Here is a 25,135-nt window from a genome sequence, read left to right on the forward strand (position 1 = left end):
TTTGCTTTGTTACCAACCGAATTCCAGACCACATTTGTACACTAGGTTTTTGGTGTGACAGAGTTTTTTCATGCCAGAGCTTTGTACACAGTCAACTGGTGTAAAATATTTATATGGAATTTACGAAGGCCTAGGCCTACACTTTCATTCAGACAGGCAGGAGAAGATGTGGTTCAGGTTCCACTCATGAAATACTGTGCAGAATATTCCCCCCCTCAAAGAAGGAGGATGCTGACTCCTGGCTCTCTCCCATCCAGCTTGCTCAGGGAATTACTGGAAGGTGCCAAACAGTGGGCACCAATCCACAGGGACAAGCAGTGCCAACACCATGGCCCAAGGCATTAACAGCATTAATCAGAAATATCCCTTCAGGGAATTGAACTCATTGTTAACACAGAACAGAAGCCAGCTAGCTTGTGTTCACTATCTGTTCACTGTTCTCATGCAGATTTGGAGGTGTAACTCCCATTATGAGGCTTCTAGAACTGGGACAAAGACAGGAGCTATAAATCCCTGGTTTATGACAGCACTGAATATATTGCCACAGTAACTCTTTGATGTCCTGTGCTCAGGACATCACAGTATTTTCCCTTAATAAACACTCCTCCAAGCTGACCTTCATGTTTCACACGTTCTCTGATCTCTCAGCCATTTCCACAGATCAAACACTGGGACAGGGACTTTCCTGTGGATTCAGTTAACCAGACTGAGTCACAGGCTTTAATTTCCAACTCTTATTTAAATATCCTGACAATGACCAGAGCAGTTGGGAAGATTGGTTTTGTTTGTTTCCAGGGTTTGAAGTGAGCCTCAGACCCTGTGTGTTGAGCTAATCTCAAGAGCTGCGTTAGAGCTGATAGCAAACTGCCAGGAAAAGGGTCTGGCTGCACATGCTCTCCCTCAACAGGCCTCCAGAGCATCTTCAGGCCAAAGGTATGTGAATTCCGAGCCTCCTGATGGTTGGAACTGTGGGAATAGAAGGAGATGACACTCCTTCTGCCCTCCAGAATTTCCTCAAGACAACAAATTAGCTGGGAGCAGTTGTGCCCATTCCACAGAGAGCAGCAAAAGTGGAGTCACCGGCAGAGCCTGCCCCTCTGCTTCTCTGGGGTTTTTTAAACCACTGGAGATGGTTTAAAAATGGTGGATCTGGCTGCAGGATGGGTTGATGGCTACAACTTGCAACAGGCCAACTGGATATTCAGAATGTCCTCAAAAATTTTTAACAAGTAACCTGGGCACTCTCTGCTTCAATGACATTTAGACTCAGTCAATTGGAAATAGAAAAAAAGTAGTGATATGGTCCATAAGGGCAAGAAAAGACCTTTCTTTAGGGCCTTAAAAACCTACAAGTGCTACATAAATACCATCATTCACTCCAGTTAAAATCTGGCAGAATTCCTCTTGCAAAATAGGAAAGACTATAAAAATGACCACTGTCCTTGAGCTCTGCTGGCCCCAGATGTGGCACCCACCTGCACTCCAGAGGAAGGCCCCATTCCCATTGTTCCAGAGAAGAGTTTTCCCCAGGAGTGCAGGGGTCCAAGAGCACAAAGCTGGGGAACAGGGCAGGGCCCTGGCAGCCACACCCAGAGCCACCCCGGCCCTGCAAGGGGCCTTCCTCCTGCTCAACAAAGCCACCATAACTGCTTCTCACTCCAAACCAGTAGCTATGGTTACTAGATACAAAAGACAGTCCTGCTGCTTCCCTGTGGCCAGAGGAATTCCAGGCACTTGGAGCAAACACACCAGACAAAGAAGCTGGTACAAGGAAGAGAAAGAAAATGAATCGGACAAAAATCACAACATATTTTGGCTTTCATATTCAAAGTCTGAGGCGGTCAGAGCAAAGGAAATCTTGGGAGGCTTCAGAGGGAAAAACAGAAATCAAAGGAAAAACTGAAAACTTTCTCCAACTCTCAGAAAGCACATAAACATCACCCACTAATGCAGGAAAATGCCAAGTGCTGTGTTCACCAAGAGAAGAGGTTTGGTGCATGTATCTGACAGTACTTTCTGTGTGTTCTCCATATTTTACCTCCACTCCTTCATGTCATGGGTCACCCCTGTCCTGGCTCAGTGGAATCCAAACCAGACTTGTCTGCACAGGCACCTGCCTGGCAGTGCCAGAGGACAGGACAAGGAGACCAGTTCAGCCCCAATCACACTTTCCAGTAAAAGGCTCGATGTGTTCCTGACATGACCTTATAATCCCTAGATGACTAAAACAGATGTCTAGGCCCAGCAGATCTCCAGGCACCCATTCCAGAAGAAAAAGAGAAATCTGTTTTTCAGGGTGCATAAGAAATTGTATACAAGGGTGACAGTGGAGCCCAAAGACATGTTCTTGGCACCCTGAAAAATCCCAGTACGCTCAAGTATATTCTTTGGCTATAGAAAAAGTCTTCAATGTGCAAAAAACCCACAAAACAAAACAACCTTCCATCAGTGTAATAGTGTGTTTTGTTACCTCATCACTTCTTGCACTTTGAGGATGGATCTGCTTTCTTCAAAATTTCTAAGTGGGAACACTGAGGTACTGTGATCACCCTCCACATTTTGCCCCAGATGTATCTGGCACTGCACTCCCCTGGGTACACTCCTCTTGTGCCCAGATGTATTTCTAGAGCACACAGGATGGAAGTACAGCTCTGTATTTCTTCTGTATGGGCACAACCAAAAAATTCAGACCTTTCCTTTGGAGAAAATGCTTACTATAATAGCTGAATACCTAATTACATGAATACTTAATTACTCTTAGCTCTTGTGAATAAATGCATACATCTAATGTGCACAGGGAGAAAGATGAAAGGAGACAAGAAATAAATAGAAGGAAAAACATATCTAGAATGAAATGCCTGTTTATCTTCCAGAGAAAAGTTTTCAGGCTTCAAATCTGTGAGAGGGACAATTTGTTCAGCAATCTTTGCAATACAAGGGCAGGTCACAGGTTTGATCCAAAGTTACTGCACAGTAGCTGGGTAAGAATGAGGCACAGAAGACAAAAAAAACTTACCCCAAAACAAGAGGAAAAGTGGCAGCAGGAGAGCAGCATTGCACGCCCCGGAGGTAGTTTTCTTCAATTCCATGACAGCCTAAGGGTGGCTGTTCCGAGACCCTCCGGGGAGAGAACGGAGGAGCCGGAACGCAGCAGCCCCGTGCTGTGCCCACATCACGGGCAGGGGCGGACTGTGCCCAGGCCAGGCTCTCGCTCCATGCCGGGCTGGGACCGGCACCAACCCTTACTGGGACCGGCACTAACCCTTACTGGGACCAGCACTCCCCCTTACTGGGACCAGCACTCCCCCTTACTGGGACCAGCACTCCCCCTTACTGGGACCAGCAATAACCCTTACCGGGACCAGCCCTAACCCTTACTGGGACCAGCACTCCCCCTTACTGGGACCAGCCCTAACCCTTAATGGGACCAGCCCTGACCCTTACTGGGACCAGCCCTGACCCTTACTGGGACCAGCACCAACCCCGTGGACAGAGTCCCGGCAGCGCGAGCCGCCCTCGTGCTCGGGAGCGCCGCGAAAACGCTGCCTGGATCGCACGGACGGGATCGCCCCGGGGCAGCGGGACGGGGCTGGGCGGAAACAAAACTGGGGTGGGGTTTTTTCATCTGCTTTTTGAACTGCCCCTGTATAATGCAGAAACCACGCCTGGTGTCTCCCCCACGGCCGTGAGAGCACCTCAGAGCTGTCTGGACACGGGCTGTTTGCAGGATGCAGGTTCTGTATCAGCCCATATTTACAAATTCCAGAGGAGGATGGATCGCAGCTCTCTGAGAGAGGCTGCTTTGCTCAAAGAGAAATAAGACAAAAGCACTCTGTTAACCCCAAAAAGCAGGGCCAGCCCACATTAGTCTTTACTGCTGTCTCAGCATGAGATGATGACCCCACAGGACAGATGGACTCACAACGTGTACAGGAACCCTCTTCCCAGGTAAGGAACAGTCACAGAGATCAGCACAGGTACCTGCATAACACAGGCACCAAATCACACCACCACTGCTAGATGCACGGGTTTAGTTTGAGAAGTGGAAAAAATTATCAGTGAGCACTGTTTCCTGAGAGTAACTGGAAAAGGACAGAGTCCACACTCAGCTGAGACCTCCTAAGCACCTCTAAATCCACATCACAATTGGATTAAACCAACTGTAATGAGAATTATGTCCATTGCCTCACCCTTCACTGACAGCTAAAAATAGAAGGCAGGTAAGATGCTAGACAAATTCCTAGTTTAAACAAGAAGTATGCAAGATGGCAAGGAACTGGTGCAGCCAGAGCCAGGCTGCACATGAGGAAAACAGGAGCAATCCTACAGTGAGTAATTTGTATTCTCCAGTATCCCTGCAGGGCAGCAGAGGCTGGTGGAATGTGTGCAGGGAAATGGGAAAGTTACTGCAGGGTTTTTACCTTCAGTGCAGAAGCAGAACAGCCACAGCAAGAGCCTTTTCACCACCCAAACTCTGCAGTTCAGGAACAAATGGTTCATCTCACTGTGCTGCCTTAGAATGCTCCAAAGATGATGTATCATGTGTTATCAACCTTATCTGGACCACCCTGCCCCCACTTTCATCTCTGGTGTCTTCAGTCTGTTTTCTCAAGATCAGGCTCAGTATTAGTTTCTTGCCAGTCACCACAACCATCTGGAGCTCATTTGTGTCTCCTCAGACTCCCCTTTTGCTGTCAGGGGACAGAACCAAACACTGACATGTGCACAGTCTTTCTGCTCAGAATATTTTTGCCTCACCTGTGTGGATTATGCTCCCAACAACTCACCTCTTCCAAATCCCAGCAAACACCTATGAATCACTGCACAATTAACACTCAACAAACCACCGTTCCTCCTCAGCTGGAGCCAGGCACTGCTGGAAGTCAGCCCGAGCAACACTTCACAACACTTGGAAAACACAGCTATCCATGGGAATTTATGGCTGCTGTGATGACAGGAAGGACATGCTCAGCTGTCATAAAACAGCATCAGTGTAACAAACCTCCACAGGTGGAAGGTGCAGGTCCTCCCACAGAGCTGAGGTTCTGCTGTTCCTGTGGTCTGCAACACCCCAAAGCCTGGACAGAGCCCTGACTTGGGGCACACCAGCCAGACTCAGGGAAGGCAAAACACCTACACCCAACTGCCTTATAATAATCAACCCAGTGTCTGCCTGTGAGGACATTAGAACTGAATTCTTTCAACATTCATGGTTGCAATTTTACAAGATTTGCCAGCATAAATGGCAAACCATTCCTGTGCTGGACCCCTGGGCATACAAAAGCCAATGTGGGTATTAACCAGCTTAGTCCAATTAAAGGACCCTAATGCAACTCTGTGAAGGCCCTAATTTGCTAGGCTTGACTACATTTCCAAAGGAGCACAATTGGGTGGATTTGTTATCTAAAGCATAAGCTCCAAGTCCTTAGTCATCCTTGCTAAAGCCTTCCCCAAACTGGTCATGGTTTGTGCTACCTCCGCATGGCTGCCGGCCCACGTCACCATAATCTGCTCTTTAAAATAGTATTAAAACTAGAGGCAAAGGCCACAGCTGCCTTCCTGGTGTAACACTCATTACCAGAGACTTAAGGACAGCATAACAGCGAGGCTTCTATTCTCAGCCCGGGGCAGGAAACCTGGCAAGCCGGAAATGCATGCCATGGAAATGGGGCAGCAGTGGGCAAGGGGATTAGGGGGAAAAGGAGAAAGTAGGTCTGGGGTGCTCAGCAGAACCTTCCTGTCTCCTTATTCTATATTGGTTTGTGTACTTGTCACGAAACAATCCTCTACATCTGTCTACAAACAGCTCAGAGGGAACCATGCAGGAATGCACCTCAGCAAGTGTGTGCTTTGCATTCAAAGAACAATGTACACGTGCATGAGTTTCACAATCTTTCTCCCACAGGGCTTAAAATAATCCTAATACTCCAGATTGGATACTAGAGACGTGTGACAGGCTGGGAAATATCAGTGGTAGGAATAAAGGCATTCCTACCTCCTGTCACATGCACCTGCAGCAGCCCCAGGGGACAGTGCCTCACCTTCCCTCCTCACCTCCTTCTGGAACCCCTGAACACAGATCTACTGCACTGCATTGAACAGTGCAACCCAACAGCATCAGAATCCTGATTATTTCCCCCAGCTTTGTCCTCCAAGGGTCATTGGGCACAACCATACACAGAAGAGTCCATACTAACAGTTGCTGCAGACTTGGGAAGCTGAGTTAGTAAAAAAAAAACTTCCACTCAAAAACTGTGTGCAAAACCTGACTGCTTCAGTTCACTCCTGCTTTCAGTCACTGCTGAAAAGTGCCAGGCCTGCTGAAAAGTGCCTGTTTTTAAAAATGTCAGGTTTTGGAATTTCAAGTTTCCAGACTCAAAGGCCAGTTCTGTGACCTGAAAGTTCAAGTACAGTCTGGTGATCTAACGCTCGAGGGTTCCCCAGGGCCCAATCTCCAACTCCAAACTGATCCCCAAAGCCCTGAACACGCACGGTCCCCACTCTCCCATCAGGTCACCACTAGATGTCCCTTCTGCACCGCCGAAGGCAGCTCCGGCCCGTGTGAGCACAGGAGAGTTGGGAAGAGGATCCAGAGCCATGGACACATCCCGAGGTGCTGCAGGGCCCAGCCAGCAGCCCAGGGAACACTGCAAGGCCTATTGCAACACCCCGGCAGCACAGCCCAGCAAGAGCTTGGGCTGGGAGTCAAAACTAAAGAGTTGCTGTTAAACCTTGGCAAAACCACACAAAATTTCCAGTCTTGAGACAACCTAGCTGTGCTTTTTAGACACAGTAAATTAAGTTTCCTATCATTGCTAATCAGAAGTGCTGGCAAGGAGATGATGCTGCCTGATAAATGAGAGTGCTGAGCATATGGTCTGTCCCAGGCAACAGCAGTAGAACAACGGGCCTGGCAAGGCAGAGCAGGGAGGTCCCACAATGACTTCAGCAGAGAAATGACATCTTAGCAGAACTTTCTCTAATCCTACCACCAGCAATTGCTCAGAGAATTCTCAGTTTTGCATGCAGACTGTGGGAGGTCAAAGGCTAGGATTTGAAAAGACCAAATTCAAACAGGTTTGCCTGAGGCCTGAAATCACCTCCCCAGCCTTGCAATACTGGCTGCTTGTGCAGAGATCTTCATTGCATGGGTACTCCCCAAAAAAGAGCAAATTGTAAAGACCTTAACAGGGATATCCAATACGTGCACAGCACCTGTGCCTTCCTCTCCAAGAGAACCCACACAGGGAGCAGGCTGTGGAAAAGCCAGGGTTATCTGCCAAGGAACTCACAGAAGCCAGGCTCTGACCGTGGATGTACCCTTTGATCTATGTGAGACCCCGCTGGTGTGCTGCAGGTCAGCTCCATGCCCCTTTGATCCTCCTCCCCTGCATACAGGGGAGGTGAATCCCTTCCAAGGGGCCTCTCTGGCATGGGAAGATGGGAATGTTGATCAGCCTACAGGAAGAAGCTGAAACAGCGTAAAAAGGGTCCCAGGCAAGGTTTTCTGCAGTAAAATGTTATAGCAGGAAGGATGTGCCCAATACATTGCCAGGATCTGAGAATGTTTTGAAGACGTGCTTACCATTGCGAGGGGCCCTTTTGCTGCTGTTTTTGTCCCAAATGACCCAACATGTTTGTAAATATTGCTTGTCAGTGTGAGCTCAGGGGAGCCACTGGAGGGCAGCGCTGGGCAGTTCTCTCTCCACCAGCCCAAACCAGCGTGGAAGGGCTGAATTAGCAGCTGTTTGCTGCAAACGTCTGCACTGCCGGAGCCCTGGAGCCAGGCCGTGCCCAGGGCGCCTGCGAGGCTTCCGGGGAAGAGCCAAATGCTCAGCCAGGACCAAAGGAACCGGCAGCCAGAGGGAGAGAGGCTGGAGCGGCTGCCCTGCAGCGCAGCCCGGCTCAAAGGAACCTCAGCATGCAAGTTTGTATCCCGTGAAGGCCAAACACGGGGGTGGGAGAACAGGGAGTGCTGGACCTGACAAACAAACACATCCAGCTGCACCTCGTGAGCTGGGAGCTCTGAGGATGAGTTCAGCCCCAAAGTCCTGTGTCTGACATCTGTCTCTGCCGTGGAAATGGCACCTCTGAACGCTGCATAAATCAGCAAGCTCTGCTTCATTTTCCTTCCAGCTCCAACCTCTGCTTTCTCTCTCAGGCTTCACACACAGTCTGCTCCTAATGAGGCCTCTGGGAAAACTGGACACTCTCACCACAGTAGGTGGCAGGAAGGAAAATGGATGCAGACCATGAATGTGCCAAATATTGAGGAATGGGTAATTTTCTCCAAGAAGCAGAGATGTGGGGCTCACTTTTGTGCAGCTGCACCTTAATGAACACTAAATACTCCCACTACCTCCAAACCTCATCAGGTAACTAACCAGGCACGTTTGCTGGTACGAAGGCAAGGGACAACTGCACAGGAACAGTCCCATGTTCCACCTCCTGACTCAGAGCTGGGATATTGCCCAGCTCCTGTCAATCCCTTGGGCTCACCCACTCGTGCCTTTCCAGGCCATTTCACACCAGTATCAGCACAACCACTGCCCCTTACAGAGGGGAGCAAACATCTCCACAGTTAACTTTTAAGCTAAAAGTATTTCACAGATGGAAGCTCCTGTGTGAGTCAATTGTTCCTGCCTCACAAAGGCCCCAGAAAAAAGGCCCTACCTAAGCTGGGTGTGCACAAGTTGCTGGATCTGCTCTCCCTGGGATGAGAGGGTCTGGCAGGGATCACCACAGCACATGCTGCCAGGTGGGCAGACCCTTCTTTTTGCTGGGATGCTGAATCCTGGTGTTTCCATCACCATCCATTTGTCAGATTGCTTAACAAACCTCTGAGGAAGACAAATACAGGTCTTCCCATAAGTGTCAACAACTTGCTCTCATGGTCTCCAAATTAATATCTTGTTTGCTTCTGCCTGCAGAACTGGACCAGAGACAAGGGCTGGACCAGAGACAAGGCCTGAGATAAGCTCTGCTGCACTTCTCTTAGGCAGTGTGGTTTATGCACATTTTCTACTTCATGTCTCACAACAGCAGGCAAACCGAGCTCCTGCTGGGCTTCTGTCAGAGGGGATATTGATCTGCCACACAAAAGCTTGAATCTCCAGCTCTGCTCACCCTGTGCTGAACGTGCACAGGAGCTCATCAATATGTCAGAAAAAAAAAATCTGCCCCATGGCCTTTGGAAAAAAAGAAAAATGAAGGCTTATTAGGAGGTTGTATACAAAATATTGAAGTGGATGGATCCAGAAACTTCCCAAGAACTATGGGGAAAAAAAAAACCTAGAAGAGTTATAATACTTCAAACCATCTGTCTAATGCCAATCCAGCCTTGCCATTCCCCAACTATATGTATCATTTCTGGAAGGAATCATAATTGACAGCTTATTGGAACACTATCCATTTTCTCCCCAAGAAATTACACTGCATCTAAATCAACCTTATATATCCCAGGAAGAAGGAGCATCCTGTATATTTAAAGATGTTTTCCATGCCAAGGCCAGTGTGTCAGCATCATTTATTATGCTTGAGTGCTTTATGAGACAGAAGTCCCAAACCTGACAATGTAATTCTCATTAGCTTTGGGAGGGACTCCATATGCCAGCCTAGCTACACTCCCGGGGCAAAGGATGGACCTTTTTGCTTCCAGCTCAGCTTTAGGTCCCTCTCTATTACAGGACTGGGGGAAAATTCCCTTTGTTGTCTCTGGGACCAGAAGGGAAGCCAAAGTACAGATGGCTGAGCTTCCCACAATCATGGAGCAGCTGCAGAAATCCAGCCTCACTCTGTGGTGGGAATCGATCTCTGCATCTTTAGCTCTGCTGACCTGCACCTTCAGAGAGGCACAGGAGCTTCACCAGGGTCTGCCAGTGATTGTCAAAGAAAATCTTTGCCTGAAGATTTAACCTCCATTTGATCCTTACCCCTTTTTAATGCATGACTCTGAACCCAGGGACTTTCTGCCAGTGTCACCCCCCAGGAGGTCAGTATGGCAAACACTGGAGAAAACAGAACCCAAGAAGCAAGGAAATCTCTTTAGATATGTGTGTGTGTGCTCTGAGAAAATGACAAACCACTGTCACCTGTCCTATATGAGACTAAATGCAAATGTCTTCAATTCCATTTCTGCCTCCCTGTAGAGCTTGTTAAACACAGGTTCCCTTGGTCTCTGTATTTCCTTTGATTCAGACCAGACAATGGAGATTAACCAGTACCCAGTATTTCTGAGACTTCACAGCTTCATTTCACTTAGAAAGGTAAAAAGTCAACTTACAATCCTGCACAGGCTGTTACAACATTTCCTCTTTTAGCTTGCAGGCTCATACAGCCATTTCCCTGAAACCTCGAATGAGCAAATGATTACATTTAATTTTATTTTGTTAGTCAGAGTTAAACTTCAGTAATCTTCGAGAGTGCACATTGCATGTCAATGATCCAGCACCTCTTTTTATAGCAACCAACTTTTGGGAGGAATGCAAAAGCAAAAGCAACCAAAACTCACTGGAGAAAGCCAGGAATGTCAACACATTGTGTTCCCCCTTGAAACAGTTTCTTGCCATTCACTGAGAGGTTGTGACCTTCAGCCAGGAGTTTTAAACAGTGAATCCCCTTCCTGGCTATTAACTTCCACACTGATACACACTTAACTTCAAGTCCTGCTTTCCTTCCCCTGGTAACTTAACCCTACTGGCAATTTCTGTTACAACCATAGGGCTGACACTTTGTATTCCTACTATCCAGTATCCCCTGGAGTTACCACTGAAGGCACAGCCACAGTTCATCCTCTGTCCGTGACTTTAACATTCATAATGCCCCGTCACAGCAGCCATGAGGGCAGTGATGTGCTCAGTCTGCCCAGCAGACTCTTGTCTTTTTCTATTGCTTTACAGAGGTGGTGCTTCAATTACAGGCACATCCTCATGGGCTGATGGAATCTCCCCGTTAGAGCAGAACTGGCTCCTTCAGTGCAGGGACTAAATAACTTCAGGCAGTAACACCCAGGAATTGCCACGGCAGCAGAGGACACAATGCTCCCCAATTCACCCATCCATCTCCAGCCCAAACTGAGCTTCCAGGGGTGAAATGAGGTCACAGCAGAGTGAGGAGGGAAATGGAATCTGTGTGACAATAAACCAGGTGTCACATCCACACACAGAGCCCGAGCAAGGACAACGCGGTCGTTCTCTGGGAGCGGGGCTGGGATGTGGGGAATTCTGAGCAGATGTTAATAGGATGAATACATACCAGTCCTACAGCCTCAGAATGATAATGCCACTGAATACCAAAAGCATATTGATCTCGTGAAGTGCACAGTCAGAGCATCTAATGGCTCTGGAGAGAGCAGGGAAACACTCTGAAGGGGAAGGGGGAAAACAAGAAAAAGAGAAGATGAGATTTAGATTGGAGAGTTTTATCAGCTAGAAAAGCCTTGGGGCACACAGGGATGTTAAACTGCTGCTGCAGACACTGAGGGACCCAAGAACACACTCTCTGTGCACAGGAATGGGAGAATGAATTTACAGAACTGCTATGATTGTAACAGGTCTAAACCATTTGTGCTAGGTAGAATATTGGAACTGGGAAGAACCCAAAGAGGAAAATAAATCCTTACTGCACTGTCCTGATGGACCAGAACTGTGGGGAAAAAAAGCTACCACCAGTGAGGCAGAGAATGCAGATACTGTTCAGAGGAAATTCAAAGGGAAATTCTTTCTATTTTAATGACCTCAGCTGTTATTAGTGATGCAGATCAGGCCTTTGTTCTGAAAGGAAGTCTCTTTGCTAACCTGCAGTGTCCCTGTCAAGTGGGAGACATTGAAAGCCCCTTTTTACACAGGGGCTGTGTAACTCGAAATTCAATTCATTCTCTGCTCTGATATCTGTTTAGTTCAGCACTACACACACCGTGGAAAGCAAAGTGTTATCCCTGCACTGCACACGAGGGCCAAGTGGTTCAGAGGAACATGTTCCCTGCTCCACGGAACAGATCCAGTGTTTTCAGCCTCTCACAAAGACATGCAGCTCTTTGAGGGAGAATGAGGCTCCAGGACAACAGGACTGCAAATTATCAGCTTGTTCAGAGGTGTTTTTCTTTTTTATGAGCTACAAATCAGCCTAAGCTACACTAACAGAGAGATCCCTGTGAAGTTCAGTCCCAGCAGTGCCACCATAGCAGCATATCAGAAGCCTGTGAACTCTGGTCAACAGCATTATATATCCCTTGAACCACGATGGACATTAAGCAAACACAGTGAAGAGATGACAAGAAAAGATTCCAGCTATCCGGAGCTTCCCACTCTCTGACCACAAAACCACACTCTCGCATCAAACGGGGAATGCAACTCGAGGGACGCTTTAATCCTACACCCCTGCTCTAATTAATAATCCTACTTTATCAATATTTGATGGAGCTGTTATGGCGTCTGCTCTGACCATTACACTTTTCATAGAATGCTCTGAATTATGCTGCTCAGGAGCAATGCAAGAGCAATGTACTCCTTTCAAGGTAATACACAGGGAACACTGCCCTTTCCTCAGGCAGTGCCTTTCCAGAGGGCCCTGCTCCAGGAGCAGCCTATGGGATGGATTGGCAGCTCAGGCAACTGAGCATCAACTGCTGCAGAAAGATCTATGGACTCAGCCCTCAACGACCCCTCCCCATGGTGCCCCACTATGCCACCATCAGATGGGGAGGAAAACAAACTCATATCCTGAAAACCAAACCACAACAGAGATAATGCTGGGCACAACAGAGCACAGTCATTGTGCCCACTGGCAGAGAGACTCACGGTTAACAAGGCACAAAACCAATCATGACATGAAGAACTCGGAGTTCTTTGCAAAGAGAAGTGCTGAAGAGAAGGATGCTAAGCACAACAGCCACACCTGTCCCTCCCCACAAACCTTCCCTCCCTCACACAGCCCCACACAGGGAGCAGGCCCAGCCGTGCTGCTGTGGCTGCACTGCCACAGGTCAGGGGTCCCTGCTGCTCCCCAGCTCCTCACAGCACAGTCCCCAGAGCGTGCTGGGCCTTCACTCTGCCCTGCAACCGCAGCCACAGAGCTCCCCCAGCAGCTGCCATGAGCAGGAGGACTCACTGAGCCACTGCCAGTGCTTCAGTTAATGGCAAGTGCTCAGGTAAAGGCAGCTCAGAAACAATTACAGCCACTACACGGAAAGGAAAACATTCCCCAATCCACACAACAGTCTTTAAGGATCCTCTTTGGGAAACAGAATGCTCAGAATTCTCCATCAGTGCAGAACCATTATGATCAGTCCCTGCTGCTGAGGAACAGAGATGCAGGGCAAGGCAGTGCAAATTCATGGGTACACAGAGGGCTTTTTCTGTACCTGCCTCAGTCTCTCAGTTCCTGCACCCTGGACCTTTCACCTGCATTTCCTCAGTGCTCCCCAGCTTGTTCCTCTACAGCACAACTGCTCCCGAAGCAGGGGAGGGGCTGAAGCAAGGCACCATGTTGGCAGGCTCACATTTTCCTGTCAGACTGCACATTTTCCCAATTTCAGGCTTTTACTGCATTAGACAATGTTGGATCATAACTGCAGCTATCAGTTAATGGAGAAACACAGTGCAGGAGCAGAGAAGCAGGTGGATTCATCCTAGTTCAGGGGCTATTCATGGGACAACAGGTAGCAGTCAGAGTGCCAGCAGCAGCCAGAGAAATCACTAATTACTATGTGCCTTCTACACTTACATCTGACTCAAAGCCCAAAGTAATTAAAGACAGCCAGCAATTACAGTAGGCTTTTGGTTCAGGCCCATGGAGAACATGCTCCCAGGGAGCTCAGTCCTTCCACATGTCAGCAGGTTGTGACAGTCATTAGATTGCCAAAGGTCAGAAGAACTATGGAGAGAGGGAGTAAGTCCTGAATGACATCTGTCCAGTGAGTTGAAAACACAAGACAATGCAAACTTTGAGGGAAATTTATGTCATCTGGCCTGTCATTAGAGAGAAGAAAAGATGTGGTTGCATTTTACTTTTCCACAGCAACAATACAAGTACAGAACAGCAAACAGATGGAGGTGTCATAACAAAGTGTGAAACAGAAAAAAAGAATAAAGTGAGAGCCCCTCTGCTGGAGATCCTTGTGCTGTGAAATCCTGTCTGTAGTGACCTGTCAGAAGAATGCCTCAATCACTGCAGGTTGGGATAAGCACAGGTACATAACCCCAGAGCCAGGGGGGCTGACAGACCCCAGGAGAGGGCTGGGGAGCCACAAGGCAGGTCCTGAACTGGGCAGGGCTGCAGCAGTGCCCCAGCAGACCCAGGGCGTGGGGGGGGAATCAGCCCTGGAATTACACTGCCTGCAGGAGCATTCATGCAAATTCTGAGCAGTGGAGCTCTCCAGAGGTGCCAAGTGACAAAGGGATGCTTTGGGTTGTTTGTTTCTGGGGGGGGAAATAGGGAAAGTACAGAAGAGAAGAATATCCCATAAGTGGAAGGAACTAAATGTTATCAATATAAAATGGAAAAGGTTTAATATGGACTATCAAAGACTGTGTGTCCTCATCAGAGGTTAGCAAAGCAAACCTAGCCTGGTTTAGCTGAGCAGTATGGATTTTGAGGGACACACTGTCTTACCTATAAAAAGAGGGTTTGGAGATGTTACAATTTAGTCTTTTTTTTGCCAGGAGATCCTTTATTAACATTGCTGTAAATGGTAAAATGTTCAACTACAGAAGAGGCTCTTCCTGCCACGAGCTGCAGAAGGACATTAGCTCTCAATTCTGTTTTTGAGGAAGGTTTCAGATATTGATCTCTACCTCATGCTCAACATAAGTTATGTTTGTTTCACAGTTCTGGTGCTCAGAGCAGAAAGCAGCATTTTCCTGAATCTCTAAGCAGATCTCTTTTAACACCATGTTCTCTGAACAGATCACCCCAATACTTCTCCATCCCATAACCCAGCAGCCATAACAAACCAAAGTATTGGGCAATACTGAATTGCTCAAAGAAATCTGAGCCTTCTCTCTGTTCTTAGTTCTCCCCCAGGGCCCTGAGTGGGTTGCAATAGCACAGACAGTTGCTCTAAATAGCTTGGATCCAAACTCTGCTTGATGGTGATTAAACATATAAAATGTTACCCATCCAGTGATTGAAACACAAAGGCCCAGAGCACCTCAGCAATGCTTTCCACACAGAGCAATTACAGCCCTGGAAATACTGGAAATACCATCCTGTCATCCAGGCACAAACTACTGCTCTAAAGAGAAGGAATCCAGAACAGAAAGGAACAGTGAGAAAGATGCCAGACTGATTTTTTTCCCCTTTTAATTCCATGTGCAAAACACTCTTTTTTGCAGACCTGTATGAGAAAACACATCACAGACACTCAGGTACTACACAGACACCACTCCTAGGAATTATGGCAGCCTAGGCCATCCCAGGCAGAGTTTTTTCCTGCTACTGTGAGATCTGTACCCTTCAGAAGTTAGGGTTTTCTCCTTTGAAAAGGCTTTACTTTATGGAGATGTTGCTAACAGAGGAAGTGAAATCTGATACTGCAAATTAATTAGATTTTGTTATATACTTATACTTTTTCCTAGTATAATACTGACAGCTGGTTCTGAACAGCATCTTGGTAGTGGTTCTCAGGAGCTGCTGACTCACTGGGCTCTGATCCTCACTGTTCCAACAAACTACACAGGAAGGCAAAGCAAAAGCACAGACAAGGCAAAACCCATCTCTGGCTCATCAAGTAATTTAAATACATGAAAGTAAGCGTGGCTTTATAGTCCTTCAATTATGTATTGCACCTGAATTATGCATGGAGCAGAGGGCATGCAGGAACCCTGGTGGGAAGAACCAGCACTGTGCAATAGCACTTCCTCCCCAGGACCAGGCAGGAATGTGCTCCACCACAGGTTCTCTCCAGTTCAGTGGAATTGCAGGACATGCTGCACACCCTTCTCACTGCAAGGACCTGTCTCACACACCTCAGAAATCCCATTGCCCCCTCAAAAGAGAACATTTACATTGCTGGTGTGCAAAAACTTTCTCCTACACCCTGCTGTACTTTTATTTAGGCTGAATGCTGTTCAAGAATAATGTAATCCAGAGGTACTTTAAACCTATGAAACCTAATTTATCTCATGTCAAGTGTTTAAATACAGAATACAGACAATGCCCTTCATATCAGTGGTTTTGTAATGTATGGCATTTACCTGATCTGCATTTCCACTGTTCTGATGACTATGACTGTTTTTCCTACTCTAGTTCAATATTTACACCTCCACCATTTTTGTGAGGGACAGAAATGAATCAACTCTTATAATGTCATGTAATCAGGCTGTAAGGTCCCTTGGAAACAAAAGCCAACTTTAATCATTGTATCATTAATCAACACTAATCATGATATCAAATTCTGCCACTGTTACCTACAGTGGATCTATAATGAAGGAGCACATACACAAATGATCCAAGAGTACAAAGACTCTGTGTTCTGTCCTTAACTCCACTCGCTTCTTTCCATTTGCTTTTGTTTTCTATTTTCTAGCTTTCATTTTAAGCACCTAGTTGTGTATTATACATAAATAAGGACAAACTATTTAGAGAAGTGGCAGTGGATAAATGATTAATCCTGTGAGTCAGTTTGACAGGTTGGTCTGTCCTTACCCATTTCCTCAGCCAGATATCAACAAGGGCTCCCCCCTGCCTCCTCCTCAGCCTGGCTCTGTCCCGGGCACTGGGCAGACACTGAACGAGCCTCTCACCGAGCACAGACCCTGCCGGCCCCGGGTGCGTCCCACCCGTTGGCTGTGCTGGGCACTGCTGGCGCTCCCGGTGTGACCGTGCCCGAGGAACGGCCGTGTTCTCGCCTTCCCCGGGCGCGGGGAGCCGGGGCCGGCACCGAGCGGCCGCTGCCACGCGGGGGCAGCGCTCGGGCCCCGGCACCGCCGCTCCCCGCTCAAGGTGACTCTGCACACGATTCCTTGCCTCCTCATTAACCACTAGACATATTTATAGACAAATTAAAGATTCAAACTTAAACATTTATTCAGCTAATCGCCTTGAGTTCTAGCAGAATAAACAGTGTCAAATCAATTCATTAGCTCGGGGGTTCGTGACAATTTACCACGTCCTTTTTCTGTTCCCTCTCTGTGGTATCGAGTCCCACACAAGAGTTAAAAACATCAAACGCTCGCAGAGCTCTTTATAAGAAGGAGAATAAGAAGTTCTGAACCATCAACTATTTGCTTCAACTCTCAATGAACATAAAATGGATTTGCTGCAATAATCAAATTAGGCTTGCTTCTACACCCCTCTCCCAAAGACATCATGCCTAATCTTTCAGTATTTAGCTGATAATTCAATTACCAGCTTATTGAGAGCAGCTACAAACACCGTGTGTGTTACTCCCTGTGATCTGGATCACGTGAATGAACAGTGTTCCACAGGAGGTGCTCTGAACACCTGCTTTGGGGGACTGCAGTGCAGCCCCTCACTGCCGAGGAAGCTGCAGATTTTATTCTTTAAAGATGCTACAACAGCTAATGCAGTTCATTCCATGCATTTTTAGATCACACAAGTCTCACCAGGTCAACCAAACCACTCTTCCCCTCTCTGCCAGGCCATTCATGAACCCCCTGTTAATGCAGCACAGCATCATTCTGCCCTCAGTGTTCCAGACTTGCCTTTGTACAGTTTGGCCCATTTCCTTTATCCAGACCCTGTAGACTCTTCTGCTTTTCAAGTAATTAAGCACTTAAGCTTTGCCAATGGATTTTTATTTGCAGTTCTCCCATGTTTTCACTAGCCTGGACACATGCAGGATGGTACACAGCTCTAACAGAGGGATGTGGAACCCCTGGGCAGGGCTGTCCCCCTTCCTGCTGAGCACAGCAGGGCAGGCTGTGACAATGACAGAGACTGGCACGGTGCTTAATGAGCAGCACAGACCCTGGCACGGGGACACTGGCAGCTTAGGTTTGGGTGTTGTTGGGGTTTTTTAACCCCAAATCTCCACCACCTTTCAAGTGGTAGAGCACCTGAATTAACCAGAGCCAGCTCTGAGAGAGCAGCACCTGTGATTTCATGCACTTTTGCCACATGGATGCCTTTCAAGGCCAGCATGGCAAATCTTCTGCAAAGAAAGAAATCTGAGGAGATCACACTATTCTTGCCTAGAAATCATTTTCCCTTTACAAGATCTTAATAAGAATACTCATGCCCTGTTCTAGTAAAAACAGAAGTAGAATTACAAAGTGAGAAAAGAGCAATTTCCAGGATAGGGCACAACTCACAAATTGCAGGAACAGGTCACGATGGACAATCTTCTGGCGTCAGTCCTTTCCAAGTTTCAGACCTCTGCAGAAGCAAAACAGAAGATTCAACAAATTAAAATGTTTATGAATTAAAAAAAGACCCAAACCATCCCATCCTGGGTACTTCTACTCTTCCCCTTTAAATTTTCCACAGAACAGTGTTTTTTGTAGCTGCCAATTCTGTGACCTTGCTGGAAGTGGCCAAGCCAGAGATCAATTAGTGAGCAGAGAACAGAGGAGCAGCTTTGCCTGCATTGTGCCTGTCCCCTGGGAAGAGCAGCTGTGCTTCAGGGAAGGAGCAGCATAACCCTGGAAGATTGTTATCCAGCAGGAGTGCTAACACAGGTTGGGTACTAATGCAAGATGCACAATGCAGCAGAACTGACAGGAAACTGGAACATCTCCTTTTGCCTTTGACTTGCACATTTTAAATTTTCCGATGATTTAAAAATACTTTAACGTTGCACATAAGAAAACCTTGTTACGCTAAATGATACCCACAACAAATACATGTTGGCTTCAAACATATAAATTATGAAGCAAGCTCTATAAACCCTCAGGAAACCCCCAGCACCCCCCATTCCATAGGATGAACCACAGAAGAATTTTGAGACGTGACTGTGTCCCACAGCAAACCACAGTGACAGGGGACTGCAGCCCCAGTGCCTGCACTCCCCAGCTAAGGGCCCTGAGTGCTGAGTGCCCTCAGAGCTCAGTTGTGGGGCTGTCCACCAAGGAGACACAACTGCTGACTGACACAGAGCTGTGCTGGGCTGCATGAACTCCAGCTCTTCAGTATTTAAATGAGTGCATAAATATTTCACATAGAACTTAGCCTAAAATAAGCCACCTGCCTGGTTACTACAATGCTACAGCAGCCTGTCTGCTTGCCTGAATTTACAAGCACCTAAAATGCTGTTTGTGAGACACACTACCCCATAAGGACTCCCAGAAAAAAACTCAGGGATCAATAGTCCTTAAATAAGTAATCAGATGAGCTGAAATAATTTAAGTCATCAAAGAGCAAGCAGGATAAATAAAAAGTCATAACTCTGAACATTTGCATCTAATAGAATTTTTACATTTATTTAAATTAACTGATAGAAAGGCTGAACACCAAAGCAGGAGGCAGAACTGCTGGTTTTGGGCACCACTGCATTCAGGAAACACCTCACCAGCTTTAGCAAGGGCAGTGTTTGATCCCAAGGGTACAGCTTGGGAGTGTTTTCCAAGTGCCATTGAATTCTGGCTGTGTGTCACAAGGCTTCTGATGAAGTTACAAAACTACTTCATTATAACCAAAATTCTCATCATAGCAATACTTTTAGACCAGATTTCTGACCACAGTTCAAAGCAAGACAATTACAATTGTTCCCAAGAGTTCTCCACTGTCTGCTGATGAAAATTAGTCTTGGTAAAGGTTTTTAAATTATTATGACTGTACTGGCAGCTGCACTCAAACAAACTCTGATTCAAGTTCGATTGACACTCAGCCACTGCTTCCATCAAAAAAACACTGATTGCCTAGACAGAAAAAGGTATGGGAAGGAGAAATCATACAGTTCAAAAACCAAAGAGGGAAGGAACCAAAACCACTGAAAACAAAAACTTTTTGTACCAGAAACAGATTGAAAACAGAAAGAAAATTAGCATTTAGGAATGAAAAAGCCTATTCACTGTTGATGCTAAATACAACACCCGTGGAGAGAGAAGCTGGGTTTATTTTTGATAGCAGCATAAACATTAAAGATAAGCCAAAAGCATTTAGAAAATATGGGTGCAGTACAAAGGCTCATGTGATGAGAACTGTTTTGCTTTTAATCTTGACCTGGAAAACCTCTCGTGTGACAGAGCCTCTTTTCAGTGCAGTCACAGTCCTGCCTAGTTGCTCTGCCTATTAGTGATAAAAAGGCCACCCAAGTTGTTTCTACTTTGGAATGATGGCAATTTTTCAATCCTAAACTTCAAAGGAAAAAAACCCACCCTAACACATCTGTCTAAGGACCTGCAGTAAACTCCTGTCATCCCTTATCTGGTCCAATCAGGCTCTTCCCTAAACCAATAACCCTGACAGCTGTATCACTGTTTTTCTAGAAAGGACATACATATTGACCCAAATATTTATCTACTTGCCACTGATATAAATGAAAATACTTATCTCATATTGATATGAGATCTTATATTGATATGAGATAAACATGTAACATATCCTACCCCCAGATGGGAAAACAGCTGATTTGCAGATTGGTTCAGCATGTCCAGTGACATGTAAGTGCAAACCACACCAACCACAGCCACCAGAAGAGTTAAGCACTCCCAGAATCACATCTCAAATGTGTATTAGAAAGTATAAAGGCTGAAAACAGTGAACTTCTGTGAAGTTCAGTGCAGCTTTGGATGTCTGTTCACACAGTCCAGAGGGTCTCCAGACCACGCTCATCTTTGCAATCCATGCCATGGAACTGCAATGTGGAACATGCTGCCCATGACACTGCCACCCCCCGTGCTCAGGGACAGCACAGCCCCAGAACCTCCTGCCTGCCCCTTCTCCTGGCACAGCCTGCCCAGCAGAGATGCCCTCAACCGGCTGCAGTCCTCCATTCCCAGGGGCACGACAGGCAAAAGCACTTCCATTCACAAGAGCAATGCTGCCTCCAGATGATGTATCCACACCCCACGTTGATGTGTCAGGTTATACCATGTTACAGACCAGGAGACTCCACAGGGGGCCTCACCTTCACTAGAAACTGTAACTCAATGCTCACTGAAGGTGGCAATATTACTTGTTGCCAGGCCTTCCTACTGGGTCAGTGCCCCCATGGAACCTGGTACTGTCCCTCAGAGCTGTGCCTCCTGCTCTGAGTTTTGTCATGGCCACCAGAAGAAAAGTTTTCCTCGTTCAGCAGCTGTGGGACGGGGTGAGAACACAAGCAGTGCACTGAGGGCAGCACAGTCTGCACGAGAGCTCAGCTGTGTCTCACTGTGCCCAGAACAGAACCTACAAAAATGGGATTAAAGCCCCCGTGTTCACAAAGGGTTCAGGCACTGCTGACCTGCAGGCTCACTCCAGACAGCTGCCCTTGGGCTGGCTCTGCCCAAACCAAGCCAGAGTGGGATGGCTGTGAGGTGAGGGCTGCCTCACCCTACAGCAATTCACGGGTTGGCTTAAGGAACACTCTGTGCCACGGCTCTGCACAGCTGAGACACATCAAACAAAGAAGGGAAATCAGAAAATTAACAAGTAGAGCAGCACATATTGAGGCATGCACTCTCTTTTTTAACCTAGACCTTTGTTGATTTTAATAATTGATATAAAGTAACAGATGACTCACTAATTGCACTTCTAAATTGTAACCCAACCTGGAATCAATCACACATGGCATAACTTCTGTTCTTATTTGAAGCTAAATCCACCACGGTGCCTGCTGTAGCTTCTCTAATAATTGCATTAGTCATAACCTGAAAGTATTTCCCATTTCCTTGGTTCCAGTTTTGCTTGCTTTTCAAGCTCATCCTCGTCCCTATCGTTAAAAAGATCTCCGAAATGTTTCCCCATGAGCCTCCTCTGGGGCCAGAAGAGCCCTGTGTGACATTCCATGGTGTGATTCCTCCTCTCCTAGGGTCTGATTTTCCTCTAGCACCATTTTATCTCCTTTGCTCTAGTCTAACAATCATTCAGGATTGTATCAGATATTAGCAAGCCCTGTGTAAAACTCTTGGTAACAGTTATGTACACAAGTGACTGCCAGATTTACCCAGGGCAGCTTTTGTTTTGCAGCACTAAGTCTTGATCTTTAAGTACCCCCTACACTGGATACTCCTCTGCTTGATTCTCTCATTCTATGCCCGAGATACACCTTAGAATAAAAGTGAATACATATCTTGTAAGCATTTTTCAGAATAAAACTCTTTCCCCTCTCATGCCACAGATTAACCATCTAGAAGCCCTGGGCCAAACAGAAATGAAGGCAGAATGAAATGAAACCAATAACAGCTGGGATCAAATGCACACAATCCAAGGCAAATTCCAACACCTGGGAACGATGCAAAGTCAAGTAAGTTCCACTACAAATTCTCCAATTATTTGTTCATTTTAAGTCCTTGTCAAGCTTATGAGACTAACTTCCCACGCAAAGCCAGCTTTTTCTACGAAGATTTTTAAAAGACATGCTCATACAGTTATTTTTTCCAACTCAAAGTCTGCCCTCAGCTATCTGTGCACAAATCCCATTAACTTCAGCACATGTCTAAAGGCAGAATTCGAAACCCGTGAAGAACTGGGTCACTGGACAATGGTGAGTCTCAAACAGAGATTTCTGAGTTACCACAAGGAAAAGATCCCTCTTCCCTCGGGCACTACGAGAGCATTCCCACTTGTCTGTAAACAATACCAACCACTTGAAATGTGATCGGCTGCATTTCATCCTTGCTCACTTCGGTTTCGGTTTCCCCGTTCCCACCGCGAACAGCCATTTAGTCCTTAATGTGGTACTAAGGTGCCCCCCCGGGGGCTGCCCTTGTGCAGGCAGTGCCCGCCTCGCTCCAGCTTAAAAAGGCACCTACCAACAGATTTGGAAAGGGTCCCCCTGCTTTTCGGGGGTTATTTGGTGCCCAGGAAAAGTGCTTTCATGTGCTGGTCATTTATACCAGCTCCTGACTTGCCTCTCTGCGTTTTATTTAATATTGGTAACCAAAGTTCTTTATCACATCTATCAAACACAGCACAATCTGGCATGAGGTCTACAAGCAGGAAAATCAGTCCAGGAAAAGAAGTTTGTTTTACAAAATAATTCTACATTTAATGTGTCAGTAACCATCAGTGAAATAATAGTCTTCAGCCACCACTCCTGGTCTCCACACTGACATCTCAGATCTGTTTTATTCCATTATAAACACTCTATAGTGCTTAAATCAGACCATCCTGACCTGATCTAGCCAGTAAGGAGACACAAAGAGACAGGACAAGGCACTGTGCAGTATTCAGAATTTAACTGTGAATCCCCTTTCCACACTCACACCTCTCCAACCTCTGAGACTCCCCCATTTGTCCAAGGGATGCAGGTAACACTCAAGAATACATGATAATGACTCAACTATCTCTGTGAAAAAATCTGTAGGAAACACACATTATTTTCACCATAGTTATATATTCAAAAAAAATAATTCTTTCTGTGCCAGTATTTTGTACCAAGAAAGAGCACAATTATTGTTAATTATTTGAACTTTCATCAAGGTATCTCTAATTTCATGGTGCTTTTGGCACAATTCAATCCCTATCTCTTATTGACTATACTTAGAGCTATAAATTCAATTTTCTTCCTTTTTATTCCATGAAGCCTAAAGACAGATGTTAACTTTTTTCCAAACCTCAGATGTTCTTTTCCTTGTTAAATTTATATCCTTGTACTGCAGCGCCAAAGCTCTTTCAATCCCCTGTATTCTAAATTAATCCATCAATCCCCTTTCCTCTGTGTTTTTGCCCTTGGCAAATCATTAGCCCAAGGGAGAACTCAACAGAAGAATTCAAGATTTCACTCAGACCACAGCTGAAAACATCTTTCTTTTACCTCTGCAATAACTTCACTACCTGAGGTGCCATCTCCTGCAGGTTCTCCCTCCTCACTACATTTCCAGCTGTGCTGCACAGCCACTCATTTCACAGCTGCCCCTTCCCATCCCACCATCTCTCTCAGCTGCCTTCCTGGGGGCTATATTTGTGCTGTGTTTCTATTTCCTGTAACTAATTTCAAACAAAAACATTCTCATGTGAAGTCCTTGGACAAGTCCTTGATTTCTATCTATTATCTTCTGTCTCTTTTCAAGGCCCACACTGGTATTTTAAGGTCACACAGGAGATTTTGGCTAAACTCATTCGCTGCTTTGAAATTTCTCAATTCAAGACATGAAAGCAGTAACTGATATTCCTCATATTTGTTTCTCCTTTCAATCCTCAAACACGATGAGATAAAAGTCTGTTACAAAGGCAGAGTTATTCTGACTGTTCAGAACCAGGGTGACACTTCAGCCACAGCCTTGCAAAGGAGTACACAAAACATAAGTTTAATTGGAACAAGCTGGACCTCTTACTGCATGTAAAGTTATTAATGCACACGTGCTTTTCCTTCCACTCTAATGCTGAAATCACTTTCAGTTTTGAATGAAAGTTACTGTTTCACTTCAGCACCACAAATCTCCTGATCCTACAGCCTTTGGCCAAAGTTCCCTCACGGGCTGCTTCAACACAGCACGTTGTGTGCTGATTATTTTGGAACAGAGCTTCCCCAGTCAGCAGTCTTTCATCTTCACAGCCTATGCAAAATCAGTTTTGAAAGGTGTAAAAAGTGATACCAAACACGATTGCCACGCACCTGAAGGGTGAGAGCTGGGTTTGAAAAGGCACTTAACCTGGAAAACCTGGCAGAAATTCTCAAGCACTCGTTTGAACACATGGGCCATTTGAGTGTGGAAGCACAGGGAATGTTGAAGGGACACGAAGTTCTGTAAAGGTTCTAGGGAATGCACACCCAAAGACGAAATAACACACCAGACTCATCCCTTCCTCCTCATACCTAAAGGTTCTGCCTTGCCAGGGCTTCTCTGGAGCCTGATGGACATCACTGCTGGGAGCTCCTCAACTCCACAGCCACGTCCTGGGACTGGGAAGAATTATCTCAGGGAGCTGAAAGCTCTCTCGAACCCACCAGTCTTAATTTCTAGAAGAGAAAGATGGAGACCATTGAACCCCACATCCCTTGTGCAGCCCGACCCGCCCGAGCACACCCCAAAGCTGCCTCGATTTTACCCAGCTCAGACAATGGCTGAGGGTTCCACACGGAGCACAA

The 25,135-nt window shown here is 46.4% G+C and overlaps 1 protein-coding gene across 2 annotated transcripts in view; it reads right to left on the minus strand.

The window, feature by feature from the left end:
* The window catches only part of CRB2 (crumbs cell polarity complex component 2), a 52,319-nt gene extending 27,230 nt beyond the window's left edge, over nucleotides 1-25,089 (minus strand). For both annotated transcript variants that reach the window (XM_029960558.1, XM_029960557.1), the window contains exons 1-2: nucleotides 24,863-25,089; nucleotides 18,273-18,336 (exon numbers count right to left, since the gene is read on the minus strand). The gene's annotated coding sequence lies outside the window, so the exon portion shown is untranslated. The remainder of the gene's footprint in view (nucleotides 1-18,272; nucleotides 18,337-24,862) is intronic.
* Nucleotides 25,090-25,135: the final 46 nt, after the last annotated feature.

This window comes from Manacus vitellinus, unplaced genomic scaffold (genome assembly GCF_001715985.3).
Source record: "Manacus vitellinus isolate BGI_N305 unplaced genomic scaffold, ASM171598v3 scaffold_27_pilon, whole genome shotgun sequence".
In the NCBI taxonomy this organism is placed as follows: Eukaryota; Metazoa; Chordata; class Aves; order Passeriformes; family Pipridae; genus Manacus; species Manacus vitellinus.